This window comes from Anopheles marshallii, chromosome 3 (genome assembly GCF_943734725.1).
Source record: "Anopheles marshallii chromosome 3, idAnoMarsDA_429_01, whole genome shotgun sequence".
Lineage (NCBI taxonomy): Eukaryota > Metazoa > Arthropoda > Insecta > Diptera > Culicidae > Anopheles > Anopheles marshallii.
The window spans coordinates 73,172,229-73,199,226 of record NC_071327.1 but is presented as its reverse complement, the minus strand read 5'-3'; the positions used below and the strand labels follow the sequence as shown (position 1 = coordinate 73,199,226).

At 44.8% G+C, this 26,998-nt stretch overlaps 1 protein-coding gene across 2 annotated transcripts in view; it reads left to right on the top strand.

Moving 5' to 3' along the window:
• Window positions 1-26,998, top strand: part of LOC128715405 (CUGBP Elav-like family member 4) — a 303,826-nt gene that overhangs the window by 266,853 nt on the left and 9,975 nt on the right. The window lies entirely within an intron of this gene.

Sequence of the window (26,998 nt, the reverse complement as noted above, 5' to 3'; positions counted from 1 at the left end):
AAACGATCACCTAAAACTTGGGATTTATACAGGAATACACAGTGTTAAGTTCTTAAAGAAACCTCCAATAGCTTTAGAGGAGGTCCGGTAGCAGATTCCAATTTTCAACGATAAGTTTGAAACGTTCACCAAAAACTTGAAGTTTATTTAGGTATATTGAGTCTTTAGGATCTTATATATCCAATATCTTTACCGGAGGTCCAGTTGTAAGTACTACAACTACTACTTGAAAGGTGTTTCATATCCATAGGAGCTTGGGGAAATTGATCAATTCATTAAGTTTGGCTAGTCTTCCCTGAGGAAATTTTGCTTCTGTAAAGATTAATTCCTCAATGGAATTAAATTCTTCAAGACTCACTTTGATATTCCAACAATCGTGATTTAAAGCTCAATATTGAAACAACAGAATAGAAGTTTGTTTTTATAAGCAAATATCTGGACAGAATTCCCTCTCCTATTTCTCCAAAAAACAGAAAAGTTCCGCACTACTTTCCCAACGTAATCATACTAATGTAGTTTGCACAGCAACATGTTTGCTCTCTTGCCACTCAAACACACAAACAGATGTGTTTGTTTAATTCCCGTTCTCCGCTTGCGCAAGGTGACAAAACTGTGGCAAATAGACAAACCGTATCGCCATTCCCCAAATACAAACCTCATATTCCACCCACCTGGAACTGGGGCCCGGTCATATGCCCGCAACATAAAGCACCAGGTGTGCCTGATGGTTGTCTCAATAATCGGGATGATTTTTTTTATTTTGCTCCTGTAGCAGTGCTGGAAGGATTGTTTCATTCGTAGCACTTTGGACATTGGTGTCCTTTTTTTTGTAGTTGCTTCGTTGCATCATCATCACCCACCGAGCACCATTTGCCACGCTCAGTTCATCCTCTCGGGCCGAAACCTAAGGACATTAGGTGCGTTTTCTGTTGCCCTTTTTTTCAGCATTCCTTCCATTGACACCGACAAGCTGTATGTGGGTAGTAGTTCCTTTATTTTGCGTTTGTGTCTTCCGAATGTTTGCCTCGGTCGGTACGCTCGCGTGCTGTTTTATTGTCCTAGTGAACAAACCCCAACATGACGGCGGTGCCCGGTGATGTCGTTTGCAGGATCATCCGACTCCGGTTTCTCGAGGATATTGTTTCCACCCGGGATTCCACTAGCTTTCCATCCCGCCCAATATCTATACTGGCACTGCTTTCGATTGAATGCTAGCGCTAGTCAACAAAGCATACTTGTGGGGCGAAGAACAACGAACGCACACACACACACACTATCCACGCTGGGATGCGACCCCCGCTGAGATATTCGTCCGTTCCTGTTTGAAAGGAAACCGAGCAGAGAGAGAGAGAGAAAGAGAGACAGGAAACCCATGATGCACATGTAGCACTCAATTTACTTTTATTATTCTTTTGTTTATTCGCTTTTATTCATTTTATTCCATATTCCGCCCGAAATTTTGCCCGATTTCTCGGATACCGTGTTCCGTGTCGGTCTGGGTCCGGGTATGCCAAATGGAAACCGAGACCGTTTTCGAAGATTCGCCCGTTCATCCTGGCCCATTACCACCACCCTGGCCCGCCATTTACTCCCGACAGCCCAGCAATTGTTCATCCATCGTCCAATGAGCATCTCGTTTCTCGAGATTCGTTCCTTTATTGGATTCCTTTTTATCGAGCTCTGCTGACGGTGCTTTTGGGGGTACCGAAACCGGGGCAAAAACACGACATCAACGCCATCAACGGGCGGTTTTTTTTTACCCCCAGCGCCACTCAATGGCTCTCAATGTGTCTCGCTTCTTCGTCCGATTCCTTGCAGCTTTTCGCAATAACACAGCTGAAAGATGCCAGATCTATCGGCCAGAAGGGGACACCCACACACATATGTGGCACTGTTTGGCATGTTCCGTTTTCCTTATGCGGATCGGTGTTTTTATTTGCACACTGTTTGCTCTACCCGTCGCCACTGTCAAACGGCAACACGGCCGAGGCTGGGTGACAAGGAATTGTTTTTCCGATTTTTTTTCCACTCCGTTAGCCGCTTCGGAAGCTTCTTCGGATCCATTGCAATTGGACGCAAACGAGTCAACCAAAATACCCTCTTCTGCTTCATTCAATATAAAGCAAAGGAGAGCAGCAAAAAAAAAAAGACACAACCACACACGGCGAAAAAAAATCCTGGATTCTTTCCAGCAAATGCACGTATGTCACAGTTGGCAGCGGCAAAGGTGCTAGTTACGAGCCGAAAATACGGATATCCTACCTATTTTTTTGTCTCTGTGTATGTGTGGCCCAACCCCACACAGCTGGATCCATGGAAAGGAGCATCCTAGAGCTATTTTTATGGTGCCACTTTTGTCAGCAAGCATAAGGCGCATCGGCTCATCGGCGTGTGTGTCTCGGTTGCGGATCGGAATGGGAGAATACTTTTCCGGTACTCGGTATTTCCATCGAAGGGAATCGCATTGGGACACCGTTGTTGACATCATTGGTTTTCGGCACCATCATATACAACCAATTAGGTGCGAAAGAACGACCATCGAAACGAGTGTGCAGGGTTTCTGTTTTGCACGGGTTTGACACATCCTATGGACAGGATGTTTTGGTCAATTTTGTTTTTAGGAACTGTTGGAGATATTCCTCCATTCCTGTTGCAAAAGGGAAGCGTTAATTTAGCTTTCATTTGACACATTTTAAGGACGATTAATTGTTGCACTTATGCTATAAAAATGGCCTTCATACATAACAAGCAGCTTAATGATTGGTTTAGGAATCTTCCCCTTTAATATGGCGTCAAGTACACGTCCACGAAAAACCACCCCAAAAAGGTAACAGTAATAGCTATCTATCTTGCATTGTCTTCACGGTAAATGTTTGTTGCCCTTAGAAGCGACGAACGTGCGAATAAAATATGTATTTATTGTTATTAGCCCCATTACCGATGTTTTGTGTTGCTGGTTTGCTTTTGCCCCAATCGCTTGCTTGGCTTAAAGTAAACACGCGCTACCGATGCAGATTAAAGCGATGCAAGATTTCCTTGATAAGCGTGCTTTAATGGTGTGTCAAACCTTTCGCTCCATGCGGCGTCCAACAGTGGAGACGCCTGGTGTTTCACACTGCTCTTAGCAACACGCACAACACCGCTGACGACAAAACAATTCACACCAGCAGCCGCCAACTACAGCTGGTTGAATATGGTCCCGACCTGTTTGTGAAATGTGGTGTCAAGTTGAAACTTGAAATTCCACACATTTTCGATGTACCGACCGAACGACAAAGCGCCTGCAAGTGTGTGTGTGTGTGTTTCCGAGCGCAACAGTTCGGTGCGAGTGTTTAGCGTACGGATGCACTCCCTTGTCACATCCTGGTGGTTCTGTTTGCCATTTGGTGCGTTTCGGCCGTTGCCATCAACCACCTGCCGGTTACCCTCGGACATTTGTAGGCATGCTGGAACGCTGTGTGTCCGAAGCGCATTTATACAACACACTCGGTCGACATCTAGAATAATGGTGCCCCACGCCATTTGGGAAGGGGAAAATGTCAGCATTTGCACAAAATTCTGCCACTCAGCGCAAGGTACGCGAGAGTGCGACACACTCCGTGTACGCAAACTGGGAAACGTGCGTGTCAACTATTTTGGGTAAAATGTTGTGTGCTCGAAAACGTGCGACAACTGCGTGCATCCCTGACCCGGCTCGGGTAATGCCAGTCAGTTGTGTGTTTTGTAAACGCATTCCACATTCCGCCGTGCTCGTGCTCCATTTGGCGTGAATACACCACTATAGGTAGGCCGATCTGGAATACGGGGGTTTTTGGAGTAACGAAAACAGGTACGGCGCATGAAAGTACGTGGTGGAACAATATTTATTTAGTCACTGCACGGTCATTTCCGATTGTCCGGCAGCAGTAACTGGACTTGCTAAATCCTGCAACAGCGCTGTTGGCGCTGGAAGCTCATGGGCATGCATTGTGTTGGGATCGGAGCTTAGACACAGCCAGGATTAAACGTCAACTCTGGCCCGGTAGACGAGCGTACCGTAGGTGAACCCCTTTTTTGCACTAGGCATGGGCAAGGCTTTGCCGAACGGACATGCACAGAGTTGACATTTTAATTGAATGGCGCACCTTTGCCGGGGTGTTTTGTTATCGCCAAAAGAAACATTACACACGAATCGTTTAACTAGCCTTCCATTTTGTTTTGTTCATTGACAAAATAATGGAACATTTAAACAGTTTTTAGCTGCTTGAGTTCAATGCAAAGTTGTAATGGCATGAATTTAAACAATCGGTTTAAAGAACTGAACTAGTTCGCTCAAAGATATGGAAATTATACAATGATGAAGTATCCAGCCACACCGTCAGAAGAGAATTTGTCACTTTACTCATCTTGCGCCTTTTTAGAGGCTTTACAACAAGAATACATCAAAACAATTGATGGATGGAACAAATTTTATTTTTATTCAAGAAAAACGAAAGAACCGCGGTTCGCAATTCGTTAGTTTTTTTTTTTCAAAAAGAACTTGGTCGTTCTAGTTCACCAAAAATAGCTGTAATTTGCCTCTCTAGTTACAACAATGTTTCAAAATTCAGTTTGTATTCTGAAAACCCTTAAACCGTGAAGATGAAAGCATTAAAGCTGCTGCTACTCCTACCACGTTGACAGCATAATCAAAAAGTGATTCGAAAACAGGAATCTTTCCACCAACAGGTAGTAATCGCCTTTGTTCCCTATTGAACGGCTCAACCCAGCGTACTTACTTCCGCCAGATGTTGAAGATGGAAACCGTTCCCATTCATCGTGAATCTTCCCAATCGCTTCCCAAAAACCCGACGGCGATGGATAATCCTTCGTAACACTCAGCCAAACGGGCAACAGGCAACATGATTGGTCGAAAATCAACTCGAGCGCTCCTATTGAAAACCCGTCTTCGTTGAGCATCAATCTTCACTGAAACGCTCCAAACCCCAAGGATTTGTGGCGAAAAACCAAGCTATTTAATATGCGCCTATATATTTTATGAATAGGGGTCCATCCATACATCCGGCAGGCAAAACGGTAACAAAATGAGGTGGAGTGATTGCATATTCGAACATGAGCACAAATCCGGTTGATCGGGCGGATGCAATCGGTGGGATGGAAACTCTCACAATAAACCCGTTCAGGTCCCGACGATGGGAAACCTCATCAAGTCAACCATCGCCTGAAACCTGCCTGCTATTCACGGTACTAGGAGGTTTTGTGTGTGGCAAAGGAAACGATCATCGACAATGATGCTGATGTCGATGATAATGGTGGCTTCATTTGGCTCGGCTTTTCGTACCGATGGCGTTGGTTGAGAAAAAGTTCGTTGAATGTTGGGCCTCATTCAGGTGGGCCAGATTATCGGTCGGTCGTACCACATGAACAGGGTGGTAGATTGGTAGGATTTGTAGAATTGAACGACAGGATTTTTATTCTGTGTCGGCGGAATGCATGTCTGCGAGATCATATGCTTATTAGCAAGCTCGCTTTGTGTTGGACGTGGAGGTACAACCGTTTCACAGCATTCCAATTTTCCTATGCTATTGTTAGCGAGAGATAATGGATTTGCAGAAAAATTTCAATTACTCTTTAGAAAAGGAAAATTTCTCGTAACGTTGAGAATTGCAAAAATAAATGTAGTCATTTTCATCCCTCATAATCCTAACCATAATAGTGTTGTTTAATAAGCTGAACTTTATCAACATATAATTCAAAATTAAATTTCAACGACCATTTGTCTTATGGAAAATAGTATGTTTTGATTTTCATTATCATGTTAAACTGCTTTTTGTTACTATTGTGTATATGTAGTTCCAAAGTTACAAATCGATTCAACTTCGCTAAATCCATCATATACTAGCAACAGCTAGTGCCTCTCGCACAATACCCTTCGTAGCACTTATTCAAAAACCAATCAACAGTTTTAGTGTTCCCCTTCTGCACCGTTACCGTCACAAACATACACGCATAAAACGCACGTCTCCACCAATCGCTGAACCTTCGTGCTGTCCTGCCCTGTAAGAAATTTGCCATAAAACGTGTGCCATATCAGAGGACGGTTCCGGACAACCCGGAGCCGTCCCATCGATGGATGGATTTTGATTTGAAGGCAACAACATTTTATGCGCCGATGTTTTATTGCACAACATATCGATACAATTTACTCTTTATCGCGCTCGCCTTTTCCTTTATTAATATATCCGATGCCATAATTTTTGATGGTTTTATTGACAAGAAATCCGACTCGGGAAACGTTCCCGCAGATCGAGCGCAACCGGTATATTTTGGGAAGTTTGTCGAGAACGGCAAGCAACACTGTGTCCAAAACAGGGGTGGGAAAATGTTACTGGGTTGACAACATTTTTTTTTTGTGGGAAATTCCATTCTGTTCTCACATTTTCTTGTGTTCTGAAGGACCGTGTTATCAGCAGAACTCACGGAAGGAAGGGGTGTGCATGCTTTTATCCTCAACCCGATAGATTTTGCGATCCAATCGAAACTTCCTGTGTAGAATGTTGTCAAAATCGAACGGACTCTAGGTTCCCGGTGGTTGGGGCTGGTTGGGTAAGCTTTCTGTGGCTAAAGTCTACCGCTGCTTTCACAAAGTACATCTAGATGGATCAATAAATTTTATTGCCCGCACGAACTCATCCAATGTTTGTGAGCCGGGAAAGCATGTATTGATATCGTGCTTACAGTTTTATACATTGTAGACCCCATTTCATCAAGCAACTGATGGGCAACCATTCACTAAAATACATCTCCCCATCTAAGTGCGAAACGATAGCAACCACGAAGAAAATCTTTCACCGCAACGCTTTCCAAAGGTCTTCGCGGACGAAAAACAAGCGTCAAAACTTGAAAAGCATCAGCACAAAAAATATATATTTGATGGAATCGTAAAATCGAGCGAAATTGAAAACAAACAACTCTACCCGCAGATTCGTTTTGCAATCCGATCGCTGAAGGAGTGAAGTTGTGCCAGTCGAGAAAGAGAGGGAGGGAGAGAGAGAGAGTTCTCAAGACCTAAACCCCTGCGTTGATAGATCCATCATCGCTCGGTAGCGTCAGCGTCAGCATTTAGGGAACCAAATATTGTTCCTGCTGGGTGTGTTTGACTTGCTGGGCACCAAGTACCACACCATCGAGAGGGGAAAAAAAATCTCTCGCTCAAATATTTATATCCCTTCCGCCCATGTGTTTGTGGGTGGTATTCGGCGATTCCTTAATAGTTCAATATTTAATGTTTGCCTTACAGTATTTGAGTTCGTTTCTTATACCTCATCGCAGAAGCAAAAGAAAAAGTCGTTCGATTTCGATCGGTTTTCCGACCAGAGTTCTATCAATGTAATCCCTAGCACACTTGCCCAATCGGCGATGGGTTTTGCCTGCGAAATGGTTCCATATGGTGGTTGGAAATATGTATTTTTCGCACCCTGCCTAATGTGGACTTGCTTTTCCTTATTCCTTAGAAATGCAAAAAAAAACATACAGAACCCACACATTCTTTTCACCTCCGGCTGCTTTCCGAACGAAATTTATGGCTTGAAAATGACGCTACGACGTCGAGCTTTAATCGAAGAGGAAACACGATTACGACCGCTGGAACAATCATTTCCCCGGGTTTGGGAGTGTAGAATTCGTGGTTGGTAGAATTTCCACTTCTTGCCGCTATTACAGCCCCGGTTGTGCTGGCGAATGACGGTCGAGACTAAAATCTCGCCGATCGTTACCAACCGCGCTGCCATTCACCAGCTCCACTATATGGAGATTGTGCCTTCGAAAGGCGGGCCCCCGCAGGCCACGAGGATAACACCGACATCGTGCAACCAACATTAAATTAAATGTTAATGGCACCGTTATGATAATGGTGATAATTTCGATGAAAGGAACCGTAAATGTGAATATCCGGAAGGTTTTTTTTTTGCTCGTTGCTTATTTATTTCTTCGTCGATTGCATATATCCACCGCAAGAGCTTCAAGCGAAGCGAAAAACCTTTGTATAAATGGAACAACAAAAAGGGAGGTTTTTCGAATAAGGGAGTTTCGTTTGCTCATGTGTGATTTGGAGGGTTAGTAAGAATTCTTTTTCCCTTGTTAAGAAGCCTTTATTGCCAGAACTTTTGTAGAATTTCCTTTTTTATGCATATTTTGAAGTGTTGAATTTTTAATATTTCAACATGAAAAAATTTTTTTTGTGACTCGGACTTGCATGTCCAATATTTAGCATAACCTCTAATTATCCAACTTCAATCCAACGCTTCACAATCCACTTGCACAGCAAAATGTGGCAACTAATGCATTTGTATTACGGATACCCTGGGTGCCGTTTCTCGCCTTAATCCTTTAACAAGATAAACGATTTTGCTGATTGCTACCACACCCTGAATGATTACCGGAGTCCATCACACACCGGCGGTTGTGAATCATGTTAGGAATCGGTTCGAAAAAAATGTAGAAAAAACAAAGGTATAAAACACCTTCCCCCACGCATACGGTAAGGTCTAATGAATTTGGCACCTTTTTCGTGCGTCCACAACGGAAGCGAGCGAACATTCCACCACGATTCGGTTGAACACTGCTGTACTGTTTCATTCCTATGGGAGCACACCGGTCAGTGGTACACATTGCTGTACCAGCGATTCGGTCAGACCAATCCACTTTCATTCGATTGTTCCAGCCGGGAGCCGGGACTGCGCCATCCGAAGTGGGCCTGTTTGTTTGCGGTACTCCCCGGTCCAGCAAACCAGCGAAACATTAGCGAGCACCTCCCTAATCCACCGGACGTGTCTGCCCGGACATGGCTGGAGATTATGCTATCAAAAAGCACCCGGATCCACCTGTGCTGGGTGCTCGTCGGTCCCCGCAAGGATCGGGTTTCGCTGTGCAAAAGTGTCCGGGTCATCATCCTTTCCCGCGTGATGCATTCCATTCCGGCACGAACTCCGGAATGGAGAACGGTATTTAAATATTAATATTATTTTAGGATTTATTCAATTTTACCAAAACAAACAAACCGGCCACTCTGTGTCGGCAGGCAGCACGGAGCCGAGTTTTCGCAGCGTGGAGACGACCGGTTTCGATGAACACAAGCTGTGGACGACGAGTTCACCGACGTTTGCTCCAATGAGCAAATCAACTACCAAGTGAACGAGAACGACCGGTTGCTGCACGGACAAAGATGCAACGCATAACCAAAGGTGGCACTGTTAATGCTTCCCATCCAACCAGCTGCCACTTTCCGGGCCATTTTGTAACGGTAGCGGAGGAAAGTGATGGGGAAGAAAATGTAAAATTTTTCAACCTCCCTTTTCACTCTTGGTTCCTCCGTTCCTGTTGGCTCATACCAATGGGCCCATAGTCCAGGGCGCCACTAATGGCAGCCCAAGCTGTGTGGTGGACGCCAGCGTGGAAACGAAATATGCAGATTATGTTTGTTGAATCATTAAAGCAAAAGGCGCGGCCAGCGCGAACCGAAGCAAAACCCCCCGGTTACAACGTGCGCTTGGTGCGCTGTGCAGGTGGTGTCCTTTCGGGCGTAAAGCAAACAAGCGACCGACCCGAAAACAAAGCACCGACTAACCGATTCCACAACCCCCCACGTTCCTGAGGCTTCGTGGACTCGGTTTTCGCGGTGCCATCTAGTACTTCTGCGCACTATAATGGTGAATAGATCACCTCCTCGCCGGTGGATGGATGAATTGGAAAAGTGGTCAGCGAGACGAAACGACCGAAAATGGTTAAGCACACACACACCAAACCTAAGCCTGAAGAAGAGGTAAAATGCAAATGGGCCAGTTAGGGGGGGGACAAAAAGCAACCATCGGACATTTTCATGCTGATGATGATTGGGAGACATGATAAAGAACCTTTGGGGGAGGACTTTTTTTTTTGCAAGCTTGTTTAACCCTGTTGATGTAGGGTCGTAGAAAAATATACGATGTGGAATCTTTTCTTTGGCAACTGAACGTGAAAGTGAGACAATTTGTGGTAAAAATGGGTGTTTGCTGAAGCAACATTCGAAATCTGCTCACCGTATTATTTTGGTGGCACAGTTAAGTTCAGTGGAATTTGCTACAACCTGCGCTACTTTCTAAAATTTGCATTGTTCCATGCTGTAACGCATTCTCGGATAAGCCTCTGATGAACGTTAATGCATCGTTTTACATCGCCAGTTGGTATCGAACATTGCGGGTATTCGGGTTTTTTGACGAATTAATATCCCCCAGGAGTTGGATACTTCAAAAGCGTATGTCTCTGAGGAGAGTTGTCAGAAGATACTTTAAGATGGCAACCGAACACCAACCCAATGAACTGCGCTCAATTTACTCTACTTCTAGAGAAACAGAAACAAAACCATCCTACAAAGACATACACAAACACACACACACACACTCGTCGACCGCTAAGGAACGCTATAAGAAAAGTTTCTTCATCAAAAATATTGATTTATGCTTGTTTTGCGACTTGGCAAAACCGTTGGACGTCTCGGGTGGGACCGGTAAGCATTGGAGGGGGTGGAAAAATTCCCTGGAGGGTACCCGGACGGCTGGAGCTGATTGGAATCCGGCCAACCTTTAGACGGCTCGCCCCAAAGTTGCTTTAATGGAAAATATAACTCAATTTCCTCCCGATTCTCAGGTTACGCGACCGGTTTTGCTCGTCAGAATCACGTCCACGTCGCCGCCCGTGACTGACACGTACGCGGGCGCGTGGACGGACGAGTAGGTTGTAGGTTATTATTTCCGATCCCATTCCGTGTCCCGCGCGGACAGGCAAGAATCTTCGCTGGAAAAGAAAGCAATAAAAGCGTGCAAGAAACGCACAGGGAAAGAATTGCTTAAACTTTGCCTTCCAGGGGCGCACAGTTACACAGTTGCGTACACCGGAAGGAAGTCGATGTAAAGAAAAGGTAGAAAATGGGGGGAGGGGGGGGGGAGTTGGAAATCGCACATCGGTTTGACTCAGCTCTCTGTCACTGCACATACACTTTCCTTCCACTTTGCGAACCTACTATACCCCACGGCTTCAAAGGCCGTGTGTGTGTGTGTGTGTGTGTGTGTGTGTGTGTAATCAATCATCGATGGATTGTGTAGGCGTAGTCGCTGGTGTCAGTGATAGGCGGATCGGAAAATTGATACTCGGACGCAAAGGTGCTCGATTCCATGCTGATACGAACCACAGCAGTTTCGGTGCCACCAAACCACCGGTGTTGTGCACCGGAAAAAAAAACAAAACTTTGCTCGCACGGTTCGCTGATTTTACCCTCCCCCCACCAAAACTCTTAATGTCTCATCTCCTTTCTGGGCGAAAGGTGTGTGGTAGTCGAGTAAAGTAAGACGAATTTGGCAGACGAATGAGGGGCAGATATTGCATTACAACCATGATGCTACACCACGGTTGCTGCCGAATGCGAAACGATGTAGCAATATGCCCGACGGCAACGAACGCTGTACAACATGCACGGTGAATGTTTATTAAAGGTACATGGTTTTTCGCATATGAAAATGTTTCGCTATCGGGTTGAGTTGGCTCTTGAGCATGATACGAAGTGTAACCACTCACCAAAAAAAAAAGAAAAACAAATCTTCATCCTCTCCGCATAATAGCATCAACTGAAGGCACCTGCACCTAATGATCTTGTCCTGTGTGATGTTAGGAATGGTGAATAATATTGCCCTTGCAACATACCCAAAGACGGGCATCGGAAACACGAGCAGCAAAATGTAAACTTGAACATTTCTCAGCGGGTTCAGCTACCAACCACTATTCATTCAATTTAACCGTCCCACCCAACCTTGTTCCGTACACGCTCGGTGGTTGTGGTTTCATAATGTGGCTCCCAGGAGCGGAACAAACCAGCGTCCCTCCCCGGTCTCCGTCCGTTCGGTCGCTTCCTGTTGCTTATTGCTTTTAATGATAAACTAATATCGCACGAGCGAGCGTCGAGTGCGTCCACAACAAAAGCTGGGCGTGTCGGGACACCATAACTACAAGTTGTTGCATCAACCGGTTGGACACCGCACGCGTACGCTATAGAGGCACGATCAATATTCGTGGCCATATTTACCCGTTCGATAAGGATTAGGTTGTTGTGTTTTTTTTTGTGTGTGTTGTGTTGCCTCTTGTATACGTTTGCTACTCTTAGCCCACAGACTGGTTCGGCTTCATTCTGATGATAGGCGGCTCCTATCAACTAGTTGGCATCGGTATTGGCCGCGGGTACTTAAGTCCGTATTGAAGCGTCCTTTGTTCAAGACGTTGAAAGACCTGTGTTTGGAGGCCTGCCTAGCCGATGAGTCATCAACTGCCAGGTTTCGCGGTGAAGTGTTTGGGTTTGGCCAGCAGTGTACGTTATGGCGATGATTAAGTGATTATAAATATTTACCCTGTAGCTGTATTTATGCCAAAACACATACGCCATAAAGCTGTGGCCGCCTTGCTGATGGAGATGGAGACACTAAGAGGCTTCTAATGAATGGTTCGGCTAGCACTAGCTGATACGTGGAAATTCCTATCAAGTTTGGTTAGCAAGTCCTTTCGGCCCGGTATTGTTGCGAATTCGCTAGGCTGATGGTGTTGCACAAAGCTTGTTTTGAATTTGGATGAACTGGCTGAGAATACATGCCACTGCACTGTAAATTAGATACCTTGGATTAAATTCCTTCATGCAAAGATGAATTCAACACTTCACGGATGATGTTGTATTCGAATTCTTGTGAAAATTTATCCATTTTAAGAGTTCCAATAAAACTCTCATCAGATTCTTCGTATTGAAATGCCAATCGTAGATATCCTATTCACATGTCAAACATTATAATCTACACATACAGTAAATTCTACCCATTGATAGTCATAGCATTATATCTCTTAATTGTTACACTTTAAAAACTTGTCCCACCCCTGTTTATGTCACCCATATCAAAACCCAAAAACATGGGTGTGTTCGGGTGATTTCCAAATCAATCTGCTCCCAGATAACCGCTCAACATTTAAACACTCGTATCCCTTGCACCATTATTTCATCGCCATTGCCAGAACCGTTTACCAGACTAATTCCGTGCGAGTGTGTGTGTGTGTGTGGTTGCTTTTCTTAAGAAGTGAAAGGTCACTGACGCTACATTGGAAATCTCAGCACGATGCCACTTAATCCTACCGCACACTCTCTGGTGTTCGCTCGACCGTACACACGCCCGACCGCAATCGGTGAAAGTCAAGCTGTAAAACGAAACGAGCACAAAAAGGCGATACCCAACCCCCGGGCTCCATAAATTCCGCTTCCCGGGGACAGGCCCCCTAGAAAGCTGCTGGTATATGCCGGTCGGTTGCCGGTCTCGCACTAAATGAGAGTTATAAAATTTGTCACAAACTTACCGAAATCGTGTCCCCGCTTTTTGGGTGACGCGGAGCATACGGGGTGGGTCCAGTACCGACAAAGGATTTAAGGGCTTTCCTATGGGGTTCGATTTCGATGATTTCACCTCCGCTAGACGGCAAAGCAAGTGGAACAAACTACTACCAACCCAACCCCCCCGACAAGAAAGGGTTTTAATCGGGGAACAAGTTTCTAAACTACCTAAATTAAGGGATATTGGCCAGATAGTTTTATGAAGCCAGTTCTCGGGGAAGGCGCGTGCAGCACTAGCAAAAGGGGTGAGAGATTTTAGACAAAAGATTAAAAACTTCTACCCGAACAACGTCAAGACAGACGGACGGTGCTCAGCATTTGGACGGGTTTTCGGACGCCACATCCGATGAAGCGGAAGCGGTGGACCAACCCATCGACCCCGAACCGGGACATTCCAAATACACCCTCGGTGTCGATGGTTTGCGATGGCTTTCATTACATCCTCTCCCAAAGGCGTACCGAAAGAAAAACAGTTTAATTATAAGATATCCTATGTGACATGCATTCATTACCGGAGCGTCCAACGAAGGGGCCAGCAACCCGGCACAATATCACCCCGAAACGTATGCCCCGGGACGGTGCTCCGGTGCTCGACCTGTGCGTTCGACTGCAAGACGGTTCCGAAGCAGTTTTCGCTGGCAGCTTAATCGAATTGGAGAAAGTTTTGCGCTCGCATACATACGAATTTTCATCCCACCCACCCCGTGCCGAAAGTCCCGCCCGATTGTCCCTTCGGTGCCATTGCTTTTATGTTCCAAATGGATATATGTTTGTCGCCATGGACAACTAATGCCAGCTGGCGGCAGAACGGAACGTTGGGCTGGTAAGTAGTGCCTGGGCATGGATGTGTCCGCAGCAGCTTGATGTGTTCACCGTGCACTGGCACTGGGGAGATAACTTAATTTCTGTTCTTCGAAAAAGGAAACGATCCAATGCTTACCTCCGCACCCAGTGCCACACCAGCATCAGCCCGTGTCCCACGATTATCCTCCTAGACAAAAACATATTCTTGTCGTCGCCATAATATGTGCTAAACTGTGTTTTATCTTTCGGAAATATAATGAGAACAGCTTTCCACAGCAAGTTCCACACCGACACCAAGGGGGTTTTTGGTGCAGGATGGACCCATCGGGCCATGACGACGACGACGACGACGACGACGTGATGCAACGATACTTTTAATCCCGGATTTAGGTGGTTTCCTTTTGCCGCTCGGCAGGGTAGCTAAATTTCAGTTTTGCGGCAAAGATCGCATAAAATAATCAACAAATTATAAGTGAAAATCCAGATTTGGTCCATCCAAACGAACGGTGTCGGACACCGGTTGAGCTGCCGGGTTATGTTTTGCTGTGAGACGGAAACAGCAAAAAAAATCCCCCACCTTGGTGTTGGAGTAACCGGAGATCGGGCTTGCTTGTCGGGGCGATTATGCAAATTAGAAAATGAAACTGCATCTCATTTCCTTCGCGCCAATGCACGATCTGCATCATGGCAAATGCTTCCGGATAAGCGGTATGCGGACGGCGAGTGGTACGGTACGGGACTATCCACCCATAAAGATGGCTATTTCTAAGTCCTCCCGCAGCACAACACAACCGTGATGAGGTGTAGCTACACCAAACCCCAAACAAAAAATACCGGGAAAGGGTAAACGGGGTCTCGGGATGCGAACCACGGGCGACAGCAAGGCGAAAAACATTCCGATGCAAAGTGTATACCCTCGAATGCAGATAAACTTGCATCCAGCGAGGGCAGCGGTTGTGGAATGCAATGTTGGTCGGGAAATCTCCTGGTAATGCGATATATAGAGCAACAGCTTTGCACCAACCCAGAAGGCCGTGCAGTTTTTACGCTGATGTTTACAAATTGAATCATGAATATTCTATTTTGCACTCCCATATTTCACGCCAACCGGCACTGTGTTTGCCACCGAGAGTTTTGCATTTCGTCGCCCGTCGGTTTAACGGCATACGGTGGAATAGTTGACGCCAATCGGTTGACAGCACAAGGTTGGCACACACCGTGGCATAATGCTGGAGCACAGCATTCATGTTGCGGAAAGTATCATTTTTCCCATTTTATATCTATTTGGTTTAACAAATAAACAGCTGAATAGCCGTGAATCTCCATTTTTGTCAAGATTCAATGTAAATTTAGAGTTTCTTTTTTGTAATACAGTTTTATATGCATGACTTCGGATCAGTTCAGCAATTTAACAGTTTATATGTAAAGTACGATTCTAATAAAGTATTATTTTACTTCATCCCTCGCTAACAATGCTTGAGTCTTGTTGAGAAAAGTTAAGATTCGCACAGGATTAACTTTCTATGGTTCTACCATGAAGTTATCGGCTGTCTGCTTTTTGAAGTAATAAACCATATTTAAAGCATGATAGATGAGCTTAAGCCTCTTACGACTACACGCTGTCGATAGCGGTCGATGCACAAGAGTTCCTATCGAGTCGTTGCCCCTTAACGAAAGGGCTACTTTTACAATATGCACCATACAATGTGTTCATGGGAGAGCTTTAAAATTATCCTTTCGCATTTTCTGTACAAGGAACTACATAAAAAAACCTCCCCGGATGCAATACACCCGATAGACAAACCTTTCAAAAACCCTTCCATTACAGTCTATGGTTGCAAAATGAAGATAGATCCAGTTTCGACTGGTTAAAGATGAACCGGTGCTGGGATGCGTAGGGAGTAGCACCGGTCCCAGAGCAAGCCTCTTCACGATGGTAGGGCTTGACTATGATCACACGGTTGCTGCAGACAGCAACGCCGGCAGGCACAGCAATTCAATCCAATCCACCATCGGGGACGTGTACGAGGAACTCATCTAGCAGGGCGTTCCATTTCATCGTACATATTGTGTAATAATGGAAAATACCCTTGTAACACTAGCACCGCTTCGCCGTTACGGAGCCGCGTCGGTTGTTCCTTGTCCGGTAAACCACTGCCGGCCTGGCAGCAACAATGGCAGATAGGTGGTTCGGGGAGTCGGAATTTTATGGTTTAAAAACAAATCTACATATAAATATCGAGTGCACTCCATTGGTGCGGAATCGGCGTACGTACGTCGTGTGCACCTTCCTTTGCTGGAGAGATGATTTCTCTCTATCCTGCCGATACTCTGGACGAACGAAGCGCAACTACACAAAGCTACACTCGTGCGACGGGCCATTACCATACTTGGCAACATTTTATCGTTAGTATGGTTTCTTTGCATCGTTTCTCTTCGGCTTCTTCCCAACTTCTGGCTGTACCGGTGTTGTTGCACGCAGGGCAAAGGATTGACTAAACTTTACACATTTTTTTTGCCTTTCATGCACTTCAAGTGGCATACTCGCTTGAGCGGTGAAGTTAAATGTTGGGGGAAAAAAGTCGAATGCAAACAAATAAACTGTAATTGCATGAAGTGGGTCCGGACGGAAGATATACAATGGATGATGAAAATAGAAATCCACCCGGACAACATGTCAGATGTTGCGTAAGTTTCGGTAGATTGGCGACGGCGATAAAGCCCTTTGTATTATCACATGTTCTAAATTGTTATCTCAAATTATGTTTAAACCGTTCCAACAGGATGAGTATTTTCTATTTGACAATTCACACAAAGACTCTATAAGTTCCAATTATTTTCTAAAAGATACTAAGATACTAAAAAGTACTAAAAGATTTATCCAACATCTGAAAACAGATAAGAATTTAAAACAAATTTGTTATTGCACTAAAATTATACAGAATCATGATTCAGTTAAAACAACAACGAACGTCAGTATTCGCAACTTTCGATCGTAACTCCCCCAGGAAACCACTCAATGGAGCCAGCCATAAATGTAACACCCGAAAAAAAATGCAATTTAAAATTAAAGAACCCTTAAGTCCCTCAAGAGCTCCCGCAAGAAAGCAAAAAACACATACCATCCTTAATATGAGAGCAAAAACACTCTCCGCAGCGAAAGTTTTATTCGTTAAAGAATTTAAGCCTGTTGAAAATAACTACCGTAAATGCACTGTTAGCACACAAAGACCGACAAAAAAGGAAAACCTCCAGCAGGAGAGAAAATCGTTTCCTACTTACAAAACGGTAACCGAAACTTCCGTGCCTTTCGATCGAGCGCTAAAGAATGGAAAACTTTCTTTTCGGGTTTTTTTCTCACCAGTTTTTTCCTCTCCAGCGGTGAGGCCTTTTTTTTTTGTAGCACCAAACTTCCTTGTGGCCAGATGCCAGTGTGACTGGAAACAAAGTTAACGAAAAATCAATTTCAAAACCAAACGAAACAACACCCAATCCATTGGTCGATTCAACCGTCCGGTTTTTGCCGGTTGGGCTGTACTTTTTTTTTTGGGTTTTGTTTGCTGCGTAAACTCTGAGTCAAATTAAACCATAGCTCTATTTGTATTCGCGCCAAATGGCAAGTAATGGTGTGCTCGGCAAAACAGCAAAACGGGAACAAACCAACTTTTCGTAAGTGGAACAGTATTTTGATGCAGCGCAAAAAGAAGGCAAATAACACAGATAAAGGCATACTTCCGCACGCTGCCTTGAAACGTACAAAGCAACAAGCCAATTGAGTGAGGAAAATGTTTCCACTGTTATTTTCACTGAAGGCTTCGACACTGGTACTTTTGAACTTTCAAACTTCGAGTGCTGGTTTGAAGGTTAAGCGGATCTTTGCTCGCCAAAACATTTACAGAACAAAAGTATTGTATTTAAAGTATCTTAAATATACTAGTGTCGAGTTCATGGATAGTTGTAATAATTATTTAAATTAACGTTTGGTTCTAATTTTCCTGCGGTCCTGGATGACATATTTTCAAAGCACAAAATGTGTAACAAAATTAATGCCAAATCTCCCAATCGGAACCCTGTACAAAGCCATATTAAAATTCCCATAATAGGATTCCAAATATCTCACAACCACGAATAGCAGATATTTCCATCATTGCAATTACTTCAAATAATAATGTTGGAGTTGAAGCCATACTTTATCGTTGAGCATCACAAATGTGCTTTTCGCTTTTTTTGTGTGTGTTTTGGTTCAAACCCACATCTCGGTGACACAGAAAACTGCGCAAAAGTATCGTAAAACTTACATTGTAATTAATGTAACACGCTAGTTTCATTACGGAGCGTAATTATTGCCTCCCAAAGTGGAACAAATCGGTGCTCTTTCGCTTTGAACCGGTTCTACGCCACTCGTCCGGTGTTTCAACTGCCGCAACAATCACAGTGAGTGTGGAGTGTGCAGAAAACAAAACGAGCACGAGAAGGTTCGTTCGGTGAAATAATATCCTTTCCAGACGGTGCGAACTACTTTGTACACCCATTTGTCATACATCGTCAACCTAATTTTGCCCACAAGCTCCACGGTGGAACAAACCCATTGTTGATGGTACTTTAAACTTAGCTTCATGAATGTATGAAAAAGAACGGAAAACTCGTTGTACGGTCACGCTCGTTCCCCGCGCACTGAGAATCGTTCCACACGAATGAGTTGAAAATTTATTTTTCACCCAATTGGCTTTACTCTTCGAGACATGCAATGTAATGAGAACGTGTGTGTGTGTGAATCCAAGTGCTGTTGATTGCGCTGCTGACCAAACCCCAACACAAAGAGTCGGTCCTTGCCCGGCGATGCAAGGATCGCTGCACGGCTGGACGATGAATTACTCTCTCGTTCCTTGTTTTTTGTGAGTGTGTATGTGCTCTCGATTCCTCACCCACAAATAGACAAGTAGACAATGTGAAAATATGCAATAATTTATATATATCATGTCAAATGGCTCGACATTTCTTCGAGCGTAAAGGAAAAAAGCTGAGTGCACGGGGCACTACGGGAGAATTTTCTATCAATTTTCATATAAAACTCAATGGACTGTGACGTATCATTTCGCCAAGGACACCACAAACTGAAGAAGAAGACTGCAAAAAGGACACGTGAAAGCATTTCGCGTTCGTGTATGCTGACGAACGTGTTACGCTCGATTTCACTGTTGTCTGACAGTGACTTGCACTGGTCTCAGCTGGGTGTAGCTTTCTTTTCAACCAAGATCCACAAGAAACTGAGACGTGGCTGGTGGAAAATGGAAGTAAATGTAACGGAAATATTCAAGAGATCTCTACCTTGTGACATGGGATAATGCTTGAAAGAATCCAGCAGATCAACGTAAAAGTTGGATGCTGCTGATCCAGATTTTTCACTGTTCAAAGTACGAAATGATTGCACTTTTAGCGGAATATTTTTCGAACTTAAACAACTTGTAAAAGTTGTTGAAAACGCAAACGAAACAAAGCTATTGTTGCGTTGTTAAATTCTTAAAGTGAAGCTAGAGTCAACCCCTACCACTCGTTCACTGTTTCGCAAGCACCTGAATCAGCAGCTGAACAGCAACAATATATTTGTTTCTTTTGTGCTAAATTTGAAAGGCATGCGAATCGGATATGCCTTGCGGGGTCTGCTGCCAGCAGGATAATCATTGCTGCTGACGTTTGCACGTTCGATTATCGATGAGCCTAGAGGTGATCCAAACACTCACACATTGAATTCCCCCCGCACATCACTCTCCCTACTCCCTGCGTAATCCGTATATTCCCGTACATCGCAGCTCAATTTGTGGCTGCGATGGATGAGCATTTCGTTTGTTCACCCTCACCTCTCCAACTCCGGCCGTCTGCGTTCCATCGTATCGATAAAGGGACTAGTTATTCGATTTCGATTACACCCGAACCGGCACACCATCTACGTGAGCATCTGGATGTAGTTTACATCTAAATAGAGCGGATGTGATCGTCTAGCAGTAATCTTCCATCTTTATACGTTTTTTTTTTTTCTTCTACGCCATATTTGCGGTTTGCGTTCCGAAAGTTAAGTTTGAGCGGTTTTGCAGAGTTTTTTGCTTTTTTATTTTACAGTTCTTCAAACGCCAATGTGAAAGAAAGGCGTAGCACGTGAAACAGAAGACATCCAATATGTGATGGAGTAACCATACTCCCTGTCCCTTTTTGTCGTCTTCTTCACAAATATCCTACACGTAGATATTACTATACTGCACTCCACGTCCCTGCAGCCAGCAACTGCTAAAGTAAACGCCAGTCCCAAACCAAACACAGCAGCAGGGACGACTCGGCTGACAAACCTGCGCCATCGTGAAGACGTCGTCCTCCAAACCTCCCCGTGGGGAGTGGTTTTTGGATGGGATATTGAATTAGGTAGTAATTTGATTAAAATTTGAAGTACCGCTTCCGACATCCGGTTTCCGGGGAGCCGACATCGTCATCATGCCGTGCCGATAACGTGGCCGCACCCTCAAACGTTCGACCTGTCGCTGTCATCTTACCCTTACGCCGGATGCGCTCATACACATTCCCGTACGTTCGGCAAACCGGCCATCGTGGCTCGAACTCGAACAAGAGCTCACCAACCAAGCGGTGGTGCACAAACGATGTCGACGGGGTTTTTTTCTCGCTTTTTTTACACGAGTGTGAGGGAAATTTAATTCCATCAATTGACAGACGGCTAGAAAATGTTCAACCTTCCATGCAATTTTTATTTGCCTCATCTGCATCGGTAAGACATGAAGAATATTCGTGTCACACGGTGCGGCATCTCTCTTTGGATAGGAATTTCTCTTCCCCACAAACAATGCAGCTGGAGGGAATTGTAAACCATCTTTACACACTTTAATGCAAAGTTAAAGTCTCTTTTAAATGTGATTTAAAGGTAAAAAAAAACCTGCAGGCCGCATTTAAAGCGCACAACCTAGACCGGTATCATCATGATTAATGTTCATAGCTTATTGATTTTCATGACTTTCCACATTTTACCAACCATCAAAATGCAATGCAACCGTCATCCATCTTGCTTGGCACAGCAACGTTTTTATAAGCCATTTCTTCCAAACTGCCTTCGCGTGAAAGAACCCCTAAGATGCCTCCCAAGCAAGGAAAAAAAACGATGATTTGGAATCATTTGTTCACTGTTTGCTGATGTCTTTTTTTTTCGCTGTTTTACCCTGTTGAACCGACAGAAAAGCATGTCGGTGAAAGTTTTAAAACTTTTATCGACTCACAAAGCTTCTTTTCCGTTTGTTTTCCCTCACTAACCAGCCAGCAGCACGCACTAATGACCCACACAGTGGCCGGCGGGGGGATGGCTAATGTTCTCGTTTGCCACACAGTGCACTGCGCGAAAGCGATATTAAACGGTACATGAGTTTTAATTTTTCTTTTCCCGGCGATCTTCCACCTACACCTGCCACGGCAGGGTCGTCGGTCCGCTTGGGTAGGTAGTAAAACGTCTTCAACCTTTGTACGAACCATCAGGGCTGTAATGAGGGTACGCGCGCAAAAAGCGTAAGAGAAAAACACCGAGCATCCTTCATCACAAGTGATGGAGATCGCAAGAACGCAAGACAGACACACACAGAAAAGGAACGAGAGAAAAAAAAAACAACCAACACAAAGGCCAAGCCTCATCAACTTCGCTAAAGCGCGCTAAACAATATTTGTTTTCCCCAAAATCATGCTCTCCCTCATTTTCCCGTAACGATCGCATCGGCATCTCGCAAATGGCCGTACGAACGATGAGCAAATCAATTTTTCTTTAATAACCTAATTATGTGTACTTTTTAGGGGCTCTTCAATAACATCCCTCTACGGAGGAGCGAGGGCGCACGGAAAAGAAAAAAAAGGGCACTAACGAAAACAACAGCACAGAAAAAATGGGCCACTTTTCCGCCATTCTTTTGGCACAAGAGGCAGCGAAATGGGAGCAAATCTCCACACATACACACACAAAAAAACAGCAACCAACGTTCACCCTCGTGCAGAAAGATTGGACGGTAAATCGACATCTTAAACACGGTCGGTTCGGAGCGCTAACAAAGCATATAGCGCCAACAACACAGTCCCCTATCGGCTGAACGCGGGGAACGGGAAGGTACGGAACGGAGCGAAACCGCCGATCCGCATAAACTTACCATTTGTCCGGCCGGACAAACACACCATTAGAGGAAAAAAAAATCGAGCGGACACAGCGAACGTGAACAACCTTCACGTTTCACATGAAAAATTCAAAGCCCACAGCTGCCGGGAATTCCTTCACGGTGTGTTTCCATTCCTTCCATTTACTTCCAGCCATCGCTTAGCGTTGGTGGTTGGCGGGAAGGTATCCGGGGAACGGCGCAACAAACGTCCGGTAGAAATGCCAGACTTGCCAGCAAGTGACGCTGATGGGGTCGTTTAAAATTAAACTTTATTTAATCGCTTTCATTATTATTTGAGAAGCTATTTTGGAACTTTGCCAACGAAGGGCAGCAGAACGAACCGCCGAGGAGTCCGATTGCAGGGCAAAAAAAAAACCAGTACAAACTCAAATCAGACCTACAACCTATGTGTGGACCGCTGCATCGTATGGTCGAATGGCGGCGCAAAGGAAACTCGTAAACACTTGCTCCAATGCATAGGTTGTGCTTGCCACGACGCTCTCTCTCTCTCTGTTAGCTTCCCATTTTTCGACTTCTAGTGTGGAATTCTGGTTCCGTTGAGGCGTGAAATCCGAAACCCTCTACACCAGCACCCGGAACATGCAACATGCGGTTCGTGTTTACTGTTGTTTTTCGTTTTTTTCCCCCACTTGCCACCATCGACAACGTTGCGCTTGCCTCATTTTGGCAGCTACCAGAACGGCACGAAAAGCCCTGGTTCAACGAATGAGCACACTTTCGCCATCACGGCAAGTGGAAGTTGTATTGTATTATTATTATTAGTACAAGTCGTCGCTATCTCGCCGTTTGTTTTGCCCGAAGCGCAACCATGCTGCCTGTTGCACAGTTTAAACTGGCGTCGTCCTGGGAACCCGAGGATGCAAGACAGCATGGGTACGGTCATGACAATTTATTAATATTATCATTATATGCACGTTGCATTACGGCAAAGAGTACATGCCCCGCAGCAGGAGGTTGAGAATTTCGTACGAATCAGCCCGTGTTGCCGGTTTCTTACAGCTAAAAGATTAGGCAACCCATCGAATATATCACGTTTTTGGTCGTTATTTGTGAAAAAGGCTGTGGTTTTGTTGAGCGGGATAGCTTGACGGGGCTTGCTACAAGGAAAATGCGTGTAGTTTGGTGCTCTAAAATGTTGTGAAGCATGAAGGATAGATATTCACAGCGAAAGTCTCTTGTGATTTATTAAATTGATTTTTCTGATTGATTTTGTAAAGATTTGCAAGATTCAAATATGGAATATATGCTCAACTTTCTTATTTATCGATATCTTGGTTAGAGTGTCATGTCAGATTTTCTTTAAACATTATGCATTAATTTTCTGTGCTTACAATACGGCTATATCATCCTTCATTATAAAATATCAATTATTCGTGTGATTCTGCCTGTGCTGCTGATGTTTCCCCAAAATTTAATTAAAAATTAAATCACTTTCAACTTATTTTCCAATCATGATCGTCCACCATCTAACAAAGAGTTATGCTCATTTATTTTATCTCTTTCTTGAAGTGCACCCAACCCACCCAAGTGCATCCCGGTCACCTTGGTGGTAATAATGTCAACAAATTTAGATACATTACAACCCGACTGCCGGCATTATACATCCGTCTGCAACAGATACAGCCAAGCCCCAGCAGCAATCCCTTGATCATATTTGCGCTTTTTCTTACCATTTTCGCATTCCACAAAAATTGCATCCGTTAGTCGGTGGAAAGTAAACATTTTATTTGTTTTCTCTGCCCCATTCACGGCGAGAAGATGCTACAACGATGATACCGGCAGGTGGGCTACCCATCCCAGCACCGGCGTGACGATACGCCCGGTTTACCGTGCACTTCAACGTGGATCCAATGTTGCAACGTTCCACTGGCAGCTGAAATGTAACAAGCCCATTGGGAACAACACTGCACGCCGGAAACTCCTCCAGCTGAAGATCCACTTCTGTGATCCTTGAAGCGTAGCTTAGGAGCACCAAACCAAAGGTAGCGACCCTGTTGCCCTGGTGCAGCGTCAAAGTTAGCGGTGCAATGTTAAGGAGTGTTCGCTTAGGGGCGCAACCGAAATGCAATGAAACAAGCGGCGAAACACTGGGCAAGGGACATTCGGGAGGTAGCCAGGCGAGTTGCAGCAGAAGTACTCGTCCTTCGGTAAAAGTTTCCCTATCTGTTGATTCTTCCCCCATTGGAAGTAAGACCGAATGTTCCACCCTTTCTAACCACCGTTTCAATAGTAAAAAGGTGCAATGAATAAAATATTGAATGCTTTTGTGTCTGCTGAGCCTCGAGTTTTTCACCCACCGCAATAACACACCCCACGGAGTGTTCGCCTGCGTCGACAGGTCGAAATGGGCGGGTTTGGCCCACCTGCACCGGGTCTCCGAAACCCGCCTGCACTTGGAACTTGTGCAGCCACTCGAAGGTTGGCCGGCACTAACCCATTCAGTAAATAAAACAAATGAAATAAAATGGTTCCACCACTTTGTGCAGGTGGGGTGCTCCAGGTACTTGGCTGGTGCTCGCTCTGTACACGTGCAGATTCCTAGCGCCCCTCCCCCGGGGGGATGGAGTTGGTGTGTTATTGATGGAATGAAGTTTCAAGTGGATGTGCCGAGTGGCCCGAGTGTGCACATTACACAGAGGATAACGAATCAACTCAATTCAATTAGGGCCAAAGCTCTTCAATAAAATGTATCGTCTTCTACGGCTATCCGCCATCCGCTTTCCGCGCCACTATGGAAGGTGGCCGTATTTTAGCACTGGTTTTCGTACTTGTGCCGAATCGATTTGAAACTCCGCCCGGTCGTAATGGACGGTTTATTTATTGTTTGAAGAGATTTTCATCGTCCTGGCTCTTGTGTATCTGGGCGGGAGTTTCTCCATTATACGCTGCTAGTGTTTTGTTTTTGCACCAATTGAGTTGAGCTGGAATTTATTGCAAGTTTTCGTATAATGGATTTCTGGAATGCAAACAAGTGCCTTAAATATGCTCAAGTATTCAAACAATATTTGCTGATTTTTCGTTTCTAAAAATCCTTTTAAAACATTGTTAAAAAAAGTTAGCATTCCAATAAATAACAGTCAATTAAATCGGACAATCTTCCAGGAATCGAAACAATTCCTTAATTCATTTGACGATGGATACCATAAATCATGCCACAACCCAGGCCAACCTCCCGGACCACCCAGGTGAAGCCTTTCAATTTGTCATCAATTAACCCCAAAGTGTATCCACCTCCAGCGCTAGCCTGAAAGTTCCCAAGGTGAGCACCCTTGGCGCCAATTGAATCAATTCCCACCGGGAGCTGTCCTGTGACCTGCCGACGTTAATCAATAATATTCCGGCTTTCCGTGACCATATTGTGTTACCGGAATGTTTCCACCGCGCACTACACTGCTTGGTCGATCCATACCTTCAATCAATGTTATTCGGCTGGGTACCGTCCTCAGAATCGCCATCATTAATAATACCTTTTTTTGGTGACGAAGTGATGACAATCAGCTCAAAGGTGGTGATTTTCTTTCTAGCCTATCATTTTTTTTTTTGCTGGCAAATTTTCTATTCTATTCTGTGGTTTGTCGGTTAGCAAAATGAAAGGAAGCATTATCTTTGTTGTTTTCTTTTCCCGTTCATCTCTATTTGCCAAAGCTAGCTGTGCTGCTCGTTTTTTTGTGCCGCAATGCTATCGTATGGATCATTTCCGATTCAATAACGCCCTGGAACATACACCGCATGATGGTAACGGACGATGACGTAGAGCTTTTTTTTTTGGGACGGCTAAGTAGACAGAGGTTCACTTTGACTGACGAAAAGAATGCCTAAAACGTGGGACCGAACACCCGGACCCGATCGTCTTTTTGGGGCAAGCACAGCAGACAGATGATGCCAAAGGTTGAGACTTAACAACAGGTTTCCGCATGCCCCAACATCATGCTAGCGCGCGCAACAGTTGATAGCGACTTCCTTCTTCCACACTCATGTGCCGGACGACGTCATCATGCAATGGAAATTCATCAAAAGTCAGGAAGTGAGTCCGGAAATGACTATCATAGTTTAGGCGGAACGCGTGGTGTTGTAGCCTGTGGAAAAGCAGCACGGTCGAGAGGTTTGAAAACTTCATAACGATAGTTTTCTTTTAACAGCCAGCAAGAAAAAAGGGTGTACGATTTAGTCGGGTGACGTGACGTGACTAAGTACGACCCTTCGGGTAAATTCTCGACACGAACCACTCAGCCTACCAACGATAAAGGGGAGCCGTGCATACGGAACGGCCATTTCGTTCTGCACTTTTGCTTCATGTTTGTCCAACATTTTCCACTTTCGCATCGACGCCTTAATGGTTACGTTTTGGGGACACGATGACGATATCCATTGGCGGTGCACTTGACTGGGGAGGGGAGTACCCACACTCTGTTGTTGCTTTGTCTTGCTTCCGACAAAACCTTCAGCAACAGGTGTCTTCAATCTATGGACGACCGTTGGTGGGTACGGTGTGATTTGAAATTCATTCACGATACGAGCGAAGGAGCTTAAAAATCGCTCGAATGCTATTTATTTA